The sequence below is a fragment of the Podarcis liolepis genome, assembly GCF_965112155.1.
Source record: "Podarcis liolepis genome assembly, chromosome: 4".
Lineage (NCBI taxonomy): Eukaryota > Metazoa > Chordata > Lepidosauria > Squamata > Lacertidae > Podarcis > Podarcis liolepis.
In genome coordinates, this window is record NC_139558.1 from 27789742 (window position 1) to 27807776 (window position 18035).

The 18035-nt window shown below is 41.7% G+C and overlaps 1 long non-coding RNA gene across 6 annotated transcripts in view; it reads right to left on the reverse strand.

Moving 5' to 3' along the window:
• LOC310706058 overlaps positions 1-18035 on the reverse strand; it is a 346770-nt gene that overhangs the window by 48245 nt on the left and 280490 nt on the right. For 5 of the 6 annotated variants that reach the window (XR_014525607.1, XR_014525608.1, XR_014525609.1 and 2 more), the window contains one exon: positions 3468-3578. This is a non-coding gene — a long non-coding RNA (uncharacterized lncRNA). Of the gene's footprint in view, positions 1-680; positions 797-3467; positions 3579-18035 lie in introns of those variants that run through there. The other variant, XR_014525612.1, reaches the window with a different exon arrangement.

The window sequence follows — 18035 nt, forward strand, 5'->3', positions numbered from 1 at the left end:
AGCTATATGCTTCCAGAATATGCACTTCTCTGAATGTTGTGATGTAGTCATATTTGTAATATGTACAAGTGTACACATTAAGAAGAGGGATTAAAAATGCATATATCCACTTCTGAAATACAAACATGCATTATACTGGGAAAATGTGTGCAGAAATCTGCATTTGCATAGTAGGCAGAAATACATGCAAGAATGTGTTTGTTAAGAGCCTACAGAACTCCTTTCTTAGCAGCAGCTAGGACTTTATACGCAGGGAAGTAGAGATCAGCAACTATACCAGGTATCAAAGAATGGCATGGTAAAATATGGGGCTGAGGATTAACTCACTTTATCAGATTTAGAGAACAAAAGCAAAGTCAGGATAATTTTTGGTCAAGATGGAGTAATTTTACTGATTGTAGCAGGAGATATGGGCAACTTCCAAGCATGTGCCATGGGTTTACATTGTTAAGGGAGAATAAAAATTATGCCGATGCAGGTAAGTTGTGGTTGCCTCTCACAGGAAATCTATATTATAAGCACTATATAATTCAGAGTAGTTTTATGAGTTTGCCTCTTGATTTTTTTTTTAAGTGTCTATTAGAAATAATTCACAGAAAAATGCTGTTGAATTTTGCAAGACAAAAACAAATCACAAACCATGACAGATATGTAGCAAATTGAATTTTAGATTGGGGGTGGGGGTGGGGAGAGAAACTGAGGGAACCCAGAATGGCAGTTTTGTCCATCCCTACTTAACAGCAGGGGGGGGGGGGAGTTCAGCTCCGGCACCTCTCAGGTAGGCACCATTGTGATTCTACGAGAAAAAGGGAGAAGTTCGTGTTGAGCTTCGGCACCTCTTTTTCTAGAAAAACAGCACTGCTTAACAGTCCAGTAAAATTAGTGGGATTTAAGTTGTCTGGGCCAGAGCACATCATACCATGCAGATAATCTATGGCTGAATTTCCCCAATTTATTTATTTATTTTTAAAAAATAAGTTTAGGGAACTCCACATTTGATCAGAGTAGTTTGTGTTGAAGGTTGAGTAGCTTTGGCCCTTCATCCTACACTTGTTTGTTTGTTTGTTTAAAACACATTTATTGAAAAGTTGCACTTGAGCTCTGTCCACTGCCATAATACCACAGAACGAACACTCCAGTCCTCAATCCCACATCCCTGTCATGTTGGCTCACCAAAAACCCTCAATAGGCAACCCAACTCCCAATCTGTTTCAAAGTGAAGAACCTCAGGAGAGCCAATTGCGAACTTCCCTGCATCACCCATGTAGGTTGGCTCTCAGTGTCTTGCAGCACTGCAAGCTTGCCTTTGAAACATCTGTCCTCTCTGTTGGCTTCAGAATTTTGAATTCCTCCTTGAGGGGACGGCTCTCATTCTTCTATTTTCAAAAGACTACAGACCATTCCCTTCTGTTCTCTGACATTTATGAATAATTAAGTTCCCAGTCTCTCTCCCCCACCCCCATTTTTTCCCTATTGCCCTTCTTCATAATAAGGTGTGCTGAGCTCCTCAGTACTAAAAAGTGGTCCCATTCATAAATCACTCATATTTGGCAAGAATAACTGCGGCTGCTATCATAGCCTTTCTCTCTGTGAGTCAGTGCTGCTATTTACTTTATTTCTGTAGCCATGTGCAGTTTCCTTTTGATCTCTACTGTCAGGTCTTTTCTTTTTTTCTTTTTTTGCTTGGTGTTTTGGAACCATGTGAGTGTTTAGGAAAGAAATCCTTTCCTTATTATGTGTCCCTTATCTCATTATCTTGCATTTCTCTGTATTTAATTGCATAAGCCACTTGGGCTCCTTTGGGCCCAGGCTATCAGAGCGATTCTGTCATTTTGCCCTTCTTTCGATTGATTGCTACTTCCAAGGTATACACAAGCAACAAATTTCATTACCTCGTAGGTCATAGAAAGTTGTGATACTGAGCTGAACGTTGCGGGATAGAGACAACAGCTAAATGTTGTGGCAGGAGCTACTGTCTCCCCTCGACCAGATGCTGGGAATCAGAGTTAGGGAAAGTACTGTTGCACTCAAATCCTGCTACCTTTGAAGGTGACCTGGAAACTACAACTAATCCAGAGTGCGGCAGCTGGACTGGTGACTGGGAGTGGCTGCCGAGACCATATAACACCGGTCTTGAAAGACCTACACTGGCTCCCAGTACGTTTCCGAGCACAATTCAAAGTGTTGGTGCTGACCTTTAAAGCCCTAAACGGCCTCGGCCCAGTACACCTGAAGGAGCGTTTCCACCCCCATCGTTCTGCCCGGACGCTGAGGTCCAGTACTGAGGGCCTTCTGGTGGTTCCCTCGCTGCGAGAAGCTAAGTTACAGGGAACCAGGCAGAGGGCCTTCTCCATAGTGGCACCCGCCCTGTGGAACGCCCTCCCATCAGATGTCAAAGAGAAAAATAACTACCAAGCTTTTAGAAGACATCTGAAGGCAGCCCTGTTTAGGGAAGCTTTTAATGTTTAATAGGTTATTGTATTTTAGTGTTTTGTTGGAAGCCGCCCAGAGTGGCTGGGGAAACCCAGCCAGATGGGTGGGGTATAAATAAATTATTATTATTATTATTATTATTATTATTATTATTATTATTATTATTCTCAGCGTCCTACACATGGGAGCCAACTCCTAGGGGTTGAGGGGTCTTTGCCCCCCTAAAATATTTGAGGGGGCTGCCCCCTTCAAATAGTGTGCGTGCACCGTGTTATATAATTGCTTATGTGGGGCAGGGCTTACCTAGGCCCCTCCATATTTTATTTAAGTTGGCACCCCTGGTCTCACAATCATCTGATTGGCTACTGTGAGAACTTGAACTAGGTGGGTCTTTGGCCTGATCCATTTTGTTCTTAGCACTTTTTACAACTAACCCTTAAACCTTATTTACAGGGGCTTGGCAACGGGGGTGCGGTCCACACCAGGTGTCATCATCAAGGGGGTGACATTCGGCAAGACCCCCCCACCCGCGACTCCCCCAAGCCTGGTGAGCGGCAAAGCAGCTGCTGCAGCTCTCCCCCTTCCCCCAGCTCACTGTAGGCTTGGAAGTCACGGGGTGGGGGAATGTCACCCCTCTTCAGCCTGAAGGGAGGTGACATTTGGTGCCCCCCGTGCCGAGATCAACCGCCAGAGAGGCTTGTGCAGCTGCACCAATCGGCCCCATGGGTGGATCGCCCTGTCCCTTGGGTGGATTGGCCCTGCCTATGGGCAGATTGTCCTGCCCCCAGGGGCACGGCATGTGTGCCGCTCCGGGTGCCAGAGCACCTAGCTACGCCACTGCTTATTTATTGGTGTGGCAACCTCTGCTTGCTTACACATTTATGTAAGTTGTATCTACAAGCTAATTTAATGACTTTGCAGGACAAACCTTTGCATGCTACATAACACATCTGATCTGAAAGCCCAACTGAATTTATTTTTGGGGGTGGTGGTGGTGACACTCTTCTTTTCCTACAAACAACAGACCTACTTACCTGGCCTGTGAGTGTGTGATTCATTTCATAATCTTTTGTACCAAAGAAGTCTTCTTTCCACAGCAGTTCCACCACTTCCCACGACCAGTTAGCAATAGGACACTCATCAGCCTGGAAGGGAAGCATATGAAAATTATATAATTGCATTTTATCTGCTTCTTTTAACAAAGATAATAGTTTATGATCCAGCAATTGCATTTAGTGCCTTCCATAGCAGCCCCTTTGTGGGCTTAAACTCTGTCATAAGCCTGTTCAATAAACTGTCAATAATACTTTTAATTTATACTGCATTTTCACACCAGTTTATTTCATTTCCCTGATGTTTCCCTAACATTTTGCTTCCAGAAAAAAATCTATTTGCAAAAAACACAGAAATGAGCACTAAAGCTGCAGTATATTCTACCGTGGAAGTGGCTTTTAAGTCTTGTGAAAGCTCAACTACGTATAATGCAGAAAGTAACAATTGGAGAAATGTTGAGAAAATGGAATAAACTGCCATGTGAATGCAGCATCAAATTTTCTGGACGCCACTTAGTAGCTGTGGTTGGCAAATATGACCTATATGTCCATGCTTCCAAGGAGTAGTGCATCATCTGAAATAACCTTTGCATTTCCAGTATTCTATAGTGTAGGGGTCTGTTGGGCTGCTGCACTCTAAGTGACATCTCAGTTGTGCCAACACGGAAGGCTAAGGGCAGCACCGCCCAGATATAATGCCACTAGGAAGTACTGCTTCTTCCTCTTACGCTGATTCAAAGTGTGACCAGGAGAGTCAATCAGTGATGGTGAGGAAGCATGAGTGGATGCAGCTGCAGCCTTAGAATGGCCTTAGAGTGCCCAGACATGGGTTGAAAATATGGGAGGTGAGGTACCAAGAGACCTCAAGGCAATGGAGGCCCAAAGGCAAGAAGAAAGCCAGGAAATGAGCCTGGAATGAAATGCAAAATCCCGATTGAAAGCATGCCTGTTACTTTATTCTGTAACAGGTATAAAGTAGTTGAGGCCATTGACCAACTGATGCTGATTTACCCAAGATCCTCAGACTTGAAAATGGGTCAGGAGAAGCCTTAGAGGCAGCTTGGGAACTGATATCAATGGGGAGCAAGATTGGACCATCTCCTTTTATTGGAGGAAGAACAGGTACCTTTTGTTCTGACGCTCCTAACTCCACTCAATGTCCCTAGTGTTGAGGTTGATTGTATTCTTGTTTTCTCCAAGTTATGGGTCCTTCTAGTCATATGATTTGGAAATAGAAATGATATGAAAACCCCATAATGTATTGACCATTGTGGCTGTTGTAAATTGAAAAGGTCGCTAAGATGCTGTATAATGGCTGGTGATAGGCCAGCACTGTGGTTGAAATGGGGTCTCTGGCTCTGCTTTTGTGCCAAGATGTGGGGTTGTAACCTGTTGTGGGAACTGGGAACCATAAACCTAAGCCTATCAGAGTGTTGGTGCAACATGAGACCTCATCTAAACAGTGAAGATACCATATTGATAATTGTACCGTTACAAGTTATTTATTCCAGGAAAATACAGAAGATGTAATTTACTCGCTGGTAACCATGATGCAAATGTCAGGCCTCATGTAGATTATCCACCTTCCCAGATGTTTATGTCTCGTGCATTTACAAACACACTGGGAGAACCTAGAACTGATTTCTGCATGCTTAATTCATGCAACCTTTACCCTGCAGAGTGCTACAGTTCTGCCTAGGAACTCATTATGCCACATCAAGAGAAGGATATTAGCAAAGTATACACATACTCACTCTACCTATCTCTTATAACAACCTTTATGCCCCAATTTTCAGCTCCTTTAAATCAGTATTATAATTACACTAATAAGAACAATGTCTAATAACACCTCTTCAGGTATTGGGCTGACATAATTTTACAGGGTCATATGATGCCATGAGTTCATTAAAATATTTTTATTACAAGATTCACTAATGCAATTCATAAACGGATATTTTTTTAAAAAAAAATACAATACAAATTAAAGTGCATGTGCCTAGTTAATACATTTATTCTGAGCACCGTCTTCGCTTGGCTAATAATCTGGCTAAGAATCTGTCACCATATTTCTGTACTTATTATGACTCTTTAGTTGCTGTTGATGAAGCTGGATGGAATACAATGAAACCATGAAACAAATAACTATCTATTAAGCCAAGGAAAGGCCCACTTTTTAAAATGGCATATTACATGCAATGCAATAATGGGACTTCCCCAATGTATAAAGGGCCTATTTGCAGCTAAGATGAATGGAGGCACCGAGAAGACCTTATGCACCCTGACCTTTCTAGAGATAGTTGAATAAATTGTGGGACTTACCATGCAATCCTGTATGTCTTTACCCAGAAGCAAGTGCCACTAAGTTCAGTTCTCCCAGGCAAGTGGATATAGGATTGCAGCCATAGACAGTGGTATCCACCTAAACAGTTCTGCTACTGCAAGCAGTCTCAGCTGTGCAATGGAACTTCCTTGCCCTCTCCTTGTGTGACCCCTAAATCTCCTCCAGGGGTTCCCCCAACCCTCCAGAGTAAACTTACAGAGGGCACCAGGGAGGGGGCACACAGGGAGAAGAAATGGTTGGGACATACCATTGTGCAGTTAACATTTCTTGCACTAGCCAAGCTGTTTAGTTGGATACCGTGCAGTGTCCCTGAAATATATTAATATATTGAAACTTTATAAGTAAAAGAAAGTCTTCTGAATTGGTAAATCTGTGTTCACCAGTCCAGAGTGCTTGGTGCTCACATAGCTGACGAGTCTTCTGCTATTCTGCACAATTCTCTCCACACAGAAAACAAGTATTTCAGAGCTTGAACCATTCTCTTGGACTTCTGGGGTTGTTGTTGTTTTAATGAGGGGCATTCAGTTATGTGAGTCCTCTGCCTACTGTCTGAAGTTGTACACCCCAGACCATGCCAGTGAGAACTACGGAAACTATATTATAACTGCCTTGTAAAAATCAGGATAACCCTTTTTATAGTAAATTGGAGGCTTTTTTGCAGAACGAAAAAGGCACCTTCAACTTGTAATCTTATGTAGATGCGATTTCTGTCTATTCTGTGCGTGTCCTGGAAATGGTTCATTTATAGAAATGAAACAGTTGAAATGCTTCGAGAGGTCCCTGATGGCTTTTTCAAGTTGGCAAAACTTGAGACGTACCTTGGACACTTGGTAAAACGCCAGTTGGCGTGAATAATAGACATATCTCTGTCACAGCAACTTGTAGAGGAAGTTGCTGCAACTAGCCTGGTGAGGCAGCTGGGGTGAACTCCAACTGCAGCAAGAATAGGAAGTAAGTGTCTGATCATGTAATGTTCTGTGCATGTCTTTGTTTCCACTGTGTCACATTCCTTATTATATTGCACTCCATACAGTGCCCTCCCTTTTTTACATGCATTGTCCATTATTATATTAGAGCTGTCATTATGATGGACAGAGGAGTGTGGCGGGAGGGCCTCTGTATTGTAGGGAGCTCTTGAGGAGTGCAGTGTTCTGCTGAAAGAAACATTGGCACACCCCGCTGCAAGATCCCTGTGAGTGTTGGGCCACCCAACAACAGGAATGGAGAATAGGTTAGTCTCATTGCATTCCTTATCCCCCTCCCCCATAGTAACAAATGATAGCTATTCATTTATATGGGAGAAAGCAAAGGAGCAGCATAAAGAAATACCCATTTTATTTATTTTATTTTATTTTATTAAAACCTTGCAATATCATCTTAAGACTTGGAAAGCTTGAAACTACAATTGACTTGGGCATTGCCTTGGGGTCACTGGTGTAAACTGCAATGCAGAATGCATTCCCCCCCCCCCCATTATTATTATTTTTTAAATCCCATATCCCAATAGACACAGACATAGACATAAGCAGCAGCTGGACAGCAAACAGTCATGTTGAAAAGAATGAGTATTTAAATATTCAGCTCCCATTTTTGAAAATTGCATTGCAATTTTGAAAGCACATTTTCACTTAGGAAAATTAGGCCTTAGAGTCCTGCTGCAGATGACTGACAGAGCCAGCTCCCTGTCAATCTCCTAGAGCTCTGAATGCTGATTAATTCCCCATTTAAACTGCATGACTACATTTCACATTGTATGCTCGCATCATGAGGAACAGTAATGTCTCTGCTGGATTTACTGAGATGCTAAAAGAATGAAAAGGAAAAATAGCGGCAAACCCTTTTGCAGAGACTTTTCGGTTGCGGAAGGGTTTGGCTCTGCATCTGATGACTGGGCTGGAGTCTAAACCTGAGATTTCTGAGCTGTATAGGAACGTAGAAGCTCTTGATCTGACCTCTCAACCTGTCTTCTATCTAGGTATTGGCTGCCTCACCAAAGAAGTGCCTGTTTTACATGACATTAGCACTGTACACATAGAAGAGCCTATGAAATCGCAAGCATGTGGAAAGTAAACTGAAACAGTTAAAACATGTTTACTTCATTTATTCTTTAATTTATATCCCACCCTTCCTTCTAAAGGAGCCCAGGATGGCAAACAACAAGTGATAAAGCAATAAACACATCTTTAAAAAAGAAATCCAGTGCAGATGCAGACTGGGAAAGAGTTCAGCTTAAAAGGTTTGTTGAAAGAGGAATATAATCAACAGGCACAGGAAAGACATATGGGATGCTTACACACGGTACAGATAATTTTTATACTGTCGGGGTCTTGTTGGTGCTGTTAACAAGGTTTTAAATTATTTCACATGGCTACAACATTTGTTGTGAATAAGCAGATACTTGGATTCAATTTACCTAGTGGAAGCTATTCTGCCATGACCTGCAGAAATGAAATGGATGACACAATCTCTTTTATTAGTACAAGGAGGTACCATTTAGAGAGTGGGGGGTGCAGCCTCCATCCTGGTGTTCCAAACCATAGGTTCAGACCATTCCTCTAGAACAAGGGCAGCCAATGAGGTGCTTTCACCACTTTGGGGCCCGTGGGCCAAAAAATTGTATATAAATAAAATGTTCCATAATTCCAGGTGTTGTTGGGCCATAGTTAACACCACGAGAGCCAACTCCTAGGGGCCAAGGTCCCTTTGGGCCTCCCCAGTAGAATATTTGAGGGGACTGGGGCCCAAAGTTGATGGCACATTCCATTAAAATGGTAGGTGAGTGGGTCACGCCTTGTGATCAAGTATGCAGGGTAGGGCTTACCTGATACCCCCCCCCCCAATATTTTATTCAGGTTGGCTCCCCTGCCACTATCCCTGACTATTGGCCATGCTCATACTTGTAAGTAGAGTATGAGACTTTTAATCTCAGGGCTCTAGTTTCGAGTCCCACGTTGGGCAAAAGACTCCTGCATTGCAGGGGTTTGAACTAGGTGAGCCTTGTGGTCCCTTCAATCTCTTACGATTTTGTGTTTTAATGATTCAGTGAAATTGGTTTATGTACTAAGGATGCATGAACTCCTAAATCCCTTGTGATGTCGCTGTTTCAGTTGTGATCACTACTGGGGTATTAAATAAGGGATAAAATCACTTTTTTGAAACATAAGGTACTTTTTTCAATTTAATATTGAATTCTTCCAAGAGTAGGGATGGAGGAAATTTTCAATTTGGTACAGATTTCAGGCAGAATCTATCAGATTTGCACTTTCCAAAACCATATGCGGACCAAGACACAACTATCTTTTGAAATTCACACTCATCCAAATTTTGTGATGCATTTCTCTAACTAATCAATGCTTACAAAAATGCATATTTTAGGTGAAAGTGTGCATTAAGATAAAATGCACAAATACATTATTTATCGGGGGGATTGTTTGCAAAAATGTGTAATGTGTAATTGTTTGCAAAATTGTATGTAAACATGTGTTTATTATGAGAAATTTGCACTACAGTGCTGCTGAATTTTCGTAAGGATTTTTCTTTAAAAGAAACACAATGAATTGATGCAAAATGTGATTAACTGAATTTAAGACTGGAAAAACAAGAAACTAAGAGAACTGAAATAGACAAGTCCTTCCATCCCTGTCTAGGAACATGACTTTCAAGTTACCAGTGGATAGAGCAGCTTTCTCAAACTTGAATTCCCAGATGTTGGACTACCAATCCCATCATCCCTGACTGCTGACCCTGCTGACTATGGATGATGGGATTTGCAGTCCAGGAACATCTGGGAACCCAAGATTGAAAAAAGCTGAGGTAGAGAGAGGTGGCTGCTTTGGGCAACTGATCTGGGTGTCACAAAAGAACAGCAAATTGTGAGTTAATTCATGTATTATTAATTTCCCCAAGTAAAGGAACTTGTGGGATTTTCTGCCTCCATCTCTGAAGGATTAAAATTTAAGAGGGCACCCTGTTGAATGGTTACTTTAAATGTAAAGGTTCATCATTGTTTCACTCCATGTGTATGTCTTTAAGGGGCCAGAGCAAGGGCCAGAGCAAGATAACGAGACCCAGCTTTACAGCTGTGTAACATAGCAGGTGCTGCTGAGTTGTATTTGATTAAGGTGTGTCAGCATCTGGGTAGAGTATATAAGGAGCAGCATCTAGCTCTCCCATTACCCTGGGGGATGGGTTGGTGGTTGGGTCATGTTTTGTTTGTTAATATATTTAGTGTTAATGGAGTTTTTGTTTTTCTTATTAAAACCTTCTTTAAGTTATTTTTGAGTCCTTTCTTTTTAATGCATGATCTCCCCAGCAAGCTCTCTGCAGCGTTACTATACTGCAAAAAGCCAACATCTTTGGTTATGGGCCCAGCTGCTGTGTGGATGACTGCATATTTTTGGACTCTGAGAAAGGTTTGAAAACTCCTTCTCCTGTTAGCGTAGTTTTTGTGGGTCTGGAAGAGTTCCAGAATGGTTGACCGGGTTCCTGAAGCTGAGAAGGCTCTGGTCTTCCCACAGCTAACAGATGAGAACTATAGTTTATGGTCTTTTCGGGTGGAGGCGCTTTTGACCTCTAGAGAAGTATGGACCTATGTAACTGATGACCCTCCTGACCCTGTGACTAATGCTTGGTCGAAAGGAGATGCAAAGGCCAGGGCGATAATTAATTTGGCAGTCAGTGACCAGCAAGTAGTCTATATAAGAAATAAGAAAACTGCCAAAGAAATGTGGGACAGTCTTGCAGCAGTGCATGTTAGAAAAGAGTCAGCATCTGCATTGACCTTTTTCAAGCAGTTGTACCAGACGAAGTTGCAGCCTGGTGGTGATTTGGCAGCACACTTGAGACGTCTGGAGGCAATACGCGGCGAGTTAATTCGAAGGGACATGGAGATACCTGATATTCAGTATGCTTTTATCATCCTTTGTTCCCTTAATGAGGACTTTGATGGTATAGCTAGCCAGATATCTGCCGTTCCACCAGCACAATTAACTGTGGAAGGGGTAACGGCAAGATTAATGGGCGAGTTGGATAGAAGGGAGGCTTGTGCCATAAGCACTCCTGTTTCCAGAAAGAATGAGGAACGCCATATGCAAACCTGTGGTGATACAACTGCATTTAAAGCTGCAAAGCGTTGTTGGTTCTGCAATAAGCAAGGACATTTTGCAAGGGACTGCAGATCCAAAAGAAAGCAAAGTACTCCCAAGCCTGTTTCTGTTCGTCAATCACGGTTGTCAGACCAGCAGCCGGCATCGTATAGTAGAGACAGAAACGAGCCGCGAGCTTTTCACGCTCGGACTAAAGATCGTAAAAGAATTAAAGGTGCCAAGTGGAAGTCTTTTGTTGTCGACTCAGGAGCATCGCAGCATCTCTGCAATGATCGAAGCTTGTTTATTTCTTTCGAAGAGGAAATTGGTAATGTACATTTAGCCAATTCACAAGTTTTGCAGTCGCTTGGCAGGGGTACCGTTAAACTTGACTCTTTAAACATTACAATAGCGAACTGCATTTACTGCCCGTCAGTGGACAATTTATTGTCAGTAAGGTGCTTTGCCCGTCAAGGCATAACTGTGCGTTTCTTAAAGTCTATGTGTGAGTTTTTCGAGGGGAACAAACGTCTATTGTATGCTCGGGAATCTGATGGTTTATATAGACTGTATTTTCGCACCTACTCCCAATCGCCTATAAATTGCAGAGCAGCACAGTCAAGCCAGGGGTTGAGGAATGTAAGGCCACATTCTAGGTGTATCCACGTGGCGCACAGAATTCTGGGACACCTGAATTTTGCTGATGTAATTAAGACAAAGAATATTGTCAATGGCCTCAACTTAAAACCATGCAAATTCTTTATGCAGTGTCTATCCTGTTGCAAGAATAAGATTAAGGTTGCACGCAAGGGTAGGTGCTCAGATAGGAAAGTAACTGAGCCATTTGAGCGTGTACATTGTGATTTAGTTGGGCCACTCCCACCATCATTAGGAGGTTCTAGGTACTGGCTTACTCTCATAGACCAGTATAGTAGATATTGTTGGACTTATGCAATAGCTGAGAAGTCCCAAGCATTTGAGAAGTACAAGGTTTTTTGCAACTGGGTAAAAACACACTTTAACAAACCAATTAAGAACCTGTTTTCTGACCGGGGTGGGGAATTTGTTTCTGAGGATTTTGAGAAATTCCTGGAAGCGCAGGGGACTACTCATGAGTTATCTTGCCCCCGAAGTCCCTGGTAAAATGGGCTTGTTGAAGTTGTGCAGCGTGACCTGCAGGCAGGGGTTAAAACTTATCTGCACGATGCTAATCTGCCCAAAGCATTTTGGGCTGAAGCACTCAATGCCTTTTGTTATGTTAGAAATCGCAGTTATCATTCTGGTTTAGATGTCACCCCCTATGAGAAGTTGTTTAAAAAAACGCCCTAATCTGAAATACCTACGCATTTGGGGTTCAGATGTAATTATGCATTATCCTGCTAAGCAGAAATTGGGTGAGCGTAGTGTTCAGGGAAAATTAATGGGCTACCAGCAGGGGGCGTACAGAATTTACATACCAGCAACTGGCAAATTTCATATTACCAGAAGCATGATACAAACTGTAAATTGGAATGGGGTTGCTGTTTTCCAAGATACTGATGGTATAAATGATACTGAGGAAGAAGAGGAAGAAGAAGCAGCAGGAGGAGGAAATGGTGCTTCTGAATTAATGGAAAAAGACAAAAAGCCTGTTGAATCTGATAATTTGTTTGATGACTTAAAGTCACAGGCACCTGAGGGGAGGTTAGATTCTTTTGAGTTTTCTGACCGTGAGCTTAGCCTACAGGCACCTCTTCAGTCTGACAATGATAATTTACAACCTGGAACTAGTGGTTCACTTAGTCCCATTAAGTCTGAGGAGTCTGACTCTCCTTCCGGACTGAGACGTTCAGATAGAAAGGGGCAGAAGCCACAACGTTTTGCAGATGAACATTTTAATACTGTGTATGCCAATAAGGTGGTTTTTGAGCCAAAAAGCTACAGTGATGTTCAGAATTTACCTATGCACCAAGCTGTAAATTGGTATAAAGCTATGAACTCTGAGATAGCTTCTTTAAAAGAGCATAACACTTGGTCTCTTGTACCACAAACCCCAGATATGAGACTTATTGATTCAAAATGGGTTTATAGAGTTAAAATGAATGACAAAAATGAAGTTGTAAGGTACAAGGCAAGACTAGTTGCTAGAGGTTTTCAACAAATTCCAGGAGATTATGATTTGTGCTATTCACCAAGTGTAAAATATGAAACAGTTAAGTTTTTGTTAAAAGATGCATCACAATGTGGAAAAGCCCACTATGCAATGTTTCTCTGCTTTTAAGAGAGTGGTAATGTACCTTAAACATACCAAACATTATAGGTTGCAGTTTACAAGAAGCACTTCCAAAGGTTACACATGAAAAACATGTACAAAGTATGTTTTATGTTTTTGTTCCACAATGATGAACCGCAGGGGAAATGTTGAATGGTTACTTTAAATGTAAAGGTTCATCATTGTTTCACTCCATGTGTATGTCTTTAAGGGGCCAGAGCAAGGGCCAGAGCAAGATAACGAGACCCAGCTTTACAGCTGTGTAACATAGCAGGTGCTGCTGAGTTGTATTTGATTAAGGTGTGTCAGCATCTGGGTAGAGTATATAAGGAGCAGCATCTAGCTCTCCCATTACCCTGGGGGATGGGTTGGTGGTTGGGTCATGTTTTGTTTGTTAATATATTTAGTGTTAATGGAGTTTTTGTTTTTCTTATTAAAACCTTCTTTAAGTTATTTTTGAGTCCTTTCTTTTTAATGCATGATCTCCCCAGCAAGCTCTCTGCAGCGTTACTATACTGCAAAAAGCCAACACACCCAAGTACTTTGTGGCTACTCAGGGTGATTCAACAACAGTATTTGATAATGCCTCATGCAGAGGTGAAGTAGCATCCCTGCCTTGCTCCATGTAGTAATTGCTGCAATGTTCATAATGCAGAATCCGTGTGTGCTAAGTCTTACCTGTCTTTCCCCACCCTTTCCATTGTGTCGCATTTTTATTTATCTTTTGCCAGGCTAAGTAAAAAGAGGGGGTGGAGTGGAAGGGCCTTTCCAATGCAAAATAAGGACCCGTTGCATTAGGAGAATAAACTGGGCACATAATGACAAACACGTTTTGTTTTAATCCTTTCATCTCCTTCTTTAGCTCCTTTTTGTTTCAGCTGCCATAAACACTTGCTGTGAAGCCAATGTTCTGTTCTGAAAAGATCCCCGCTCCCCCACCCCCACCCCCCGTTTTATTTTATTTTTTATTTTTTTGGTATTCCTCTCATTTCTGTTGAAACATGACACTCAAATTGGAGATAGGAGCAGAGATCAGCAAACCCTGTCAGCTCTTGTCAACCTAGGTGTAACAGTGTGATCTTCTTAAATTGCTGCTAATCTGCCAAAAATCTCTTTTATCTGCAGTCTCCATCATGCTGTTTGCTCACATTTGGTTAACACTTTAAATTTCCCTTTTGGAGGTGTCACTGTTAGCCATTTAGTAACTAAGAAGAACTGTGAGAGCAGCTTAAAGCGCATGGATTTGGGAAGCTAGAAAAGCTGATTAGCTATTCAGGGAGAATAATCTTATTGAAAGTAGTAAGAGCTGTATAAAGAATGCTTTTCCCTTTCCCCATAACAATCTTCTAATTATGTTGTCAAGCTTGCTGTCGTGTTCTCCCCCTGTGCCATTAAGGAAACCATTTTCTATGTTAAAAAAGAGATTTCCAGATCGTGACGATGTTTTGCTGATTTTTTTTTATTGTTTAAAGAATCTGTGTGTATTAAACCAAACATTAAAAAATGATTCATCTGCAGCATAATTATCTGAGATGAGGAGCTCAAGGTAAGGGTGCTGGGGAGAGAGGCAGGGAGGGGTGTGTGTGTGTGTGTGTGTGTGTGTGATGGGTGGGATTAGTATTTCACATAAGTGTAAAGGGTTTTCACCTTAATGGCTGGGTTCTGAATCCAGCAGGCACCTTTGCAGCTGAAAAGCAGTCATAAATCAATAGCAGAGCCTGGGGTCATTAGCAAGGCCAACATATCACCCTCTGAGGACCTTCTTTGTGTGGACCTCACTTCTACGAGAGGTCCGGAGGGTCACAACACATAAGCGGGCCTTTTCTGCAGTGGCTCCTCATTTGTGGAATGGGGAATCAGAGGTTGAGTGGCCATCTCTCATGGATGCTTTAGCTGAATTTCCTACATTTCAGGAGTTTAACTAGAAACATGACCCTAGGGGTCCCTTCCAGCTTCATGATTCTCTTTTTCTGCTTCAACGATATTCCACTATGTTACTATCATTTTATGTCATTGTATTTTGTATAAGTTATAAAAATTATGTATATGTAAGACATGTTCTATTTACAGTGGTGCCTCGCAAGACGAAATTAATCCGTTCCGCGAGTCTCTTCATCTAGCGGTTTTTTCGTCTTGCGAAGCAACCCTATTAGCGGCTTAGCGGATTAGCGCTATTAGCGGTTTAGCAGATTAGCGGCTATTAAAGGCTTAGCGGCTTAGCGGCTAAAAGGCTATTAGCGGCTTAGAAAAATGGGGGGAAGCGAAAAAAATCGGAACACTCGCAAGAGGTTTTCGTCTTGCGAAGCAAGCCCATAGGGAAATTTGTCTTGCAAACAGGCTCAAAAACGGAAAACCCTTTCGTCTAGCGGGTTTTCCGTCTTGCGAGGCATTTGTCTTGCGGGGCACTGTACAAACAAAACATTTAAATAGCTGCGTTTCTACCGGTAGGATGGGGGGGCATGGGTGTATCCAGGATTTTTTTTAGGGGGACAGGCTTTTGTTATGGGAGCCAGAACCTCAGATTTGTATTGATTTTTTCTTATTTGTCCCCAGTCCCCACTTGGCTTCATCCATGGGTGTGCACAGGAAGGAAACAAGGTCAGAAGGGGTGCATAGTCAGAAAAGGGTTGGGAAACACTGATCCAGAAGGTACCACTGGGCTAGCTCTGCTCTAGGATGAGCAAGAAACAGACACGCACACACCCCCCCCCCCAAAAAAATAAAAGCAGGTAGATGAAATGACAAAGTTGCAGAAGCAGGGTCTCATTGCCATCTGTTATCTTACAAAGCAAACAAGCAGCAATCCTGGACACAATGAAGTGTCCCAAACACTGCAGTCTCTGAGTGAAAGAGATGGGCTGGCTACTATACAGAGATGCGTATTTCTCCTTTATAAGCAAGGAACAGGTGCCTTTAAAGTGTGTTCAGCACAGAGATTGAGCTAAACTAGAATGTAGTTAACAATATGGTTGCATTCTTCTTCCACACTCTAAAATCGCATGCCCTGCAAGAACCACTTAATTACTGGCCAGTACAGAAACAGCAGCAAGGTAGAAGGTGATGGATGCTCCAAATAAAATAGAATATTGTGGAAAATGCAGAACGCTTCGGCGCTTAAACCACAAACTTGGCAAGAATTAAAAATGAAAAGAAATTATTTACATAGGCATGTCCGGTCATAAAGGCAAACAGAGAGCATCAGGAATGCCAAAATCCCAGGGTTACTTGCTATGGCTATGTAGATGCCTTGGAGTAAACCCACGGCCTACACTAATTCAGAAACTGCAGCAAGGCAACTTATTTACCCAGAGCTCTTCCAGAGGACCTTTTTACCAAACAGTCAACCTGATTTGCTTGCCCAATGTTTATATGCAGGTTAGACAATATTCAGTCTTTATTGCGCATTCATTCTGATTTGTGTGCAGGGTGGTTTCACAACAATGAGCATTCATTCTGATCAGCTTGTGTGCTGTTTATGCACCTTTCCACTAAACATTTATTTGCAAATGTCCCTTATAAAAGAAAGGGAGATTTGTTGCATTCAGACGATTCTTTCCCCACAAAATACGGGTGGTCTGCTAGAACCCCGAATCATAACACTTGCAATGTCAGGGAAGAAAATCCCAGTGCAAGCAACCAACATATCAAGTCATCAGATTTTTATTTTATTATCACAATTTCCCTAGTGCTCGTTCATCCGAATGAATGAAAATGGGTGGGTGTGTTTTCCCCACCACCATACTTTATAACACATGGTAAAGTTTAGGAGCCTTCTCCAGTGTCCAGGCTTTCTTACGTTTACTTCTAGATAAGTTGGTTGTCAGCTTTGAAGACCACTCTGTGGCATAAATACTGCAATCATGGGAAAGGTGACAAAACAGTGACAGGCATTAAACATGAAAATGGGGACGTGATATCCCATTCAACCCTCGACCGTTTAATGATTGGTTCTTATACTGCTCAGCATATGATAAGCCACGAAATGGAGATGATGGCAAAAATTTAATTTGCCTCAGAAAGCAAAGCACCTTGGGCCTATCCTGTAAGTGGAAGACACTTATCAATTTCCAGAATAGATATTTGGATTATCGCAAAAGATCTCAGTTTCTTCACACCTCTATAAACTTTATTAAAATAAGAATTAGTGACTACCCTTTTCCTCCAGATCCTATATAAAGGCAAATTAATTGTGCTATCTATCTATTATCACTGAGGATATTGCATTTCTCCCTTTTTATTTATAATTTTACTTTTTTTTTAACAAAGCAATACTGTCAACAGCGGACGCAGCAAGCAAGTTATTAACATATCATTAAGTAAGCTACCCAATGTAGTTTTGAACAATGGTGGGGTATAATTTTATTATTATACTTTTATTTTATTAATTTATGAATCATCTTATACATCTCAAGATGATGTACAAAAATACCACAAAAACTGCTACTGGTAGTTTTAAAACCAGTACAAAAACGACTAAAGGTAAGTGTTTATTGTGTATTGTTTTAAAGTCTAAGAAACGAACCTTTTCATACAACTGGAAAAGCTTGTCGCAACAAGAATGTATTCAGTTTTTCCTGAAAAGTGCAAATGGTGGGCACTCCTGTATGTCTTAGCTAGGATGCTGTTCTACAAAACAGGAACAGGCATACTAACAGCTTTCTTCCAATTTACTGGGGAGCAGGCTTCAGGTATTTTTGGGAATTAGAAGAGAAACTTTCCTGCAAAATGCAGTAGCCTCCTGGGAATAGAAGGGATGGTAATGCTGCTACTACTCACCTCCTATTACTCTCTTGTACATACCAAAATTAATCCAAAAACCCTTTTTTACCTCTGTGCATTTCTAAACCACTTAGAGGTTGACTATGATTTCTCTA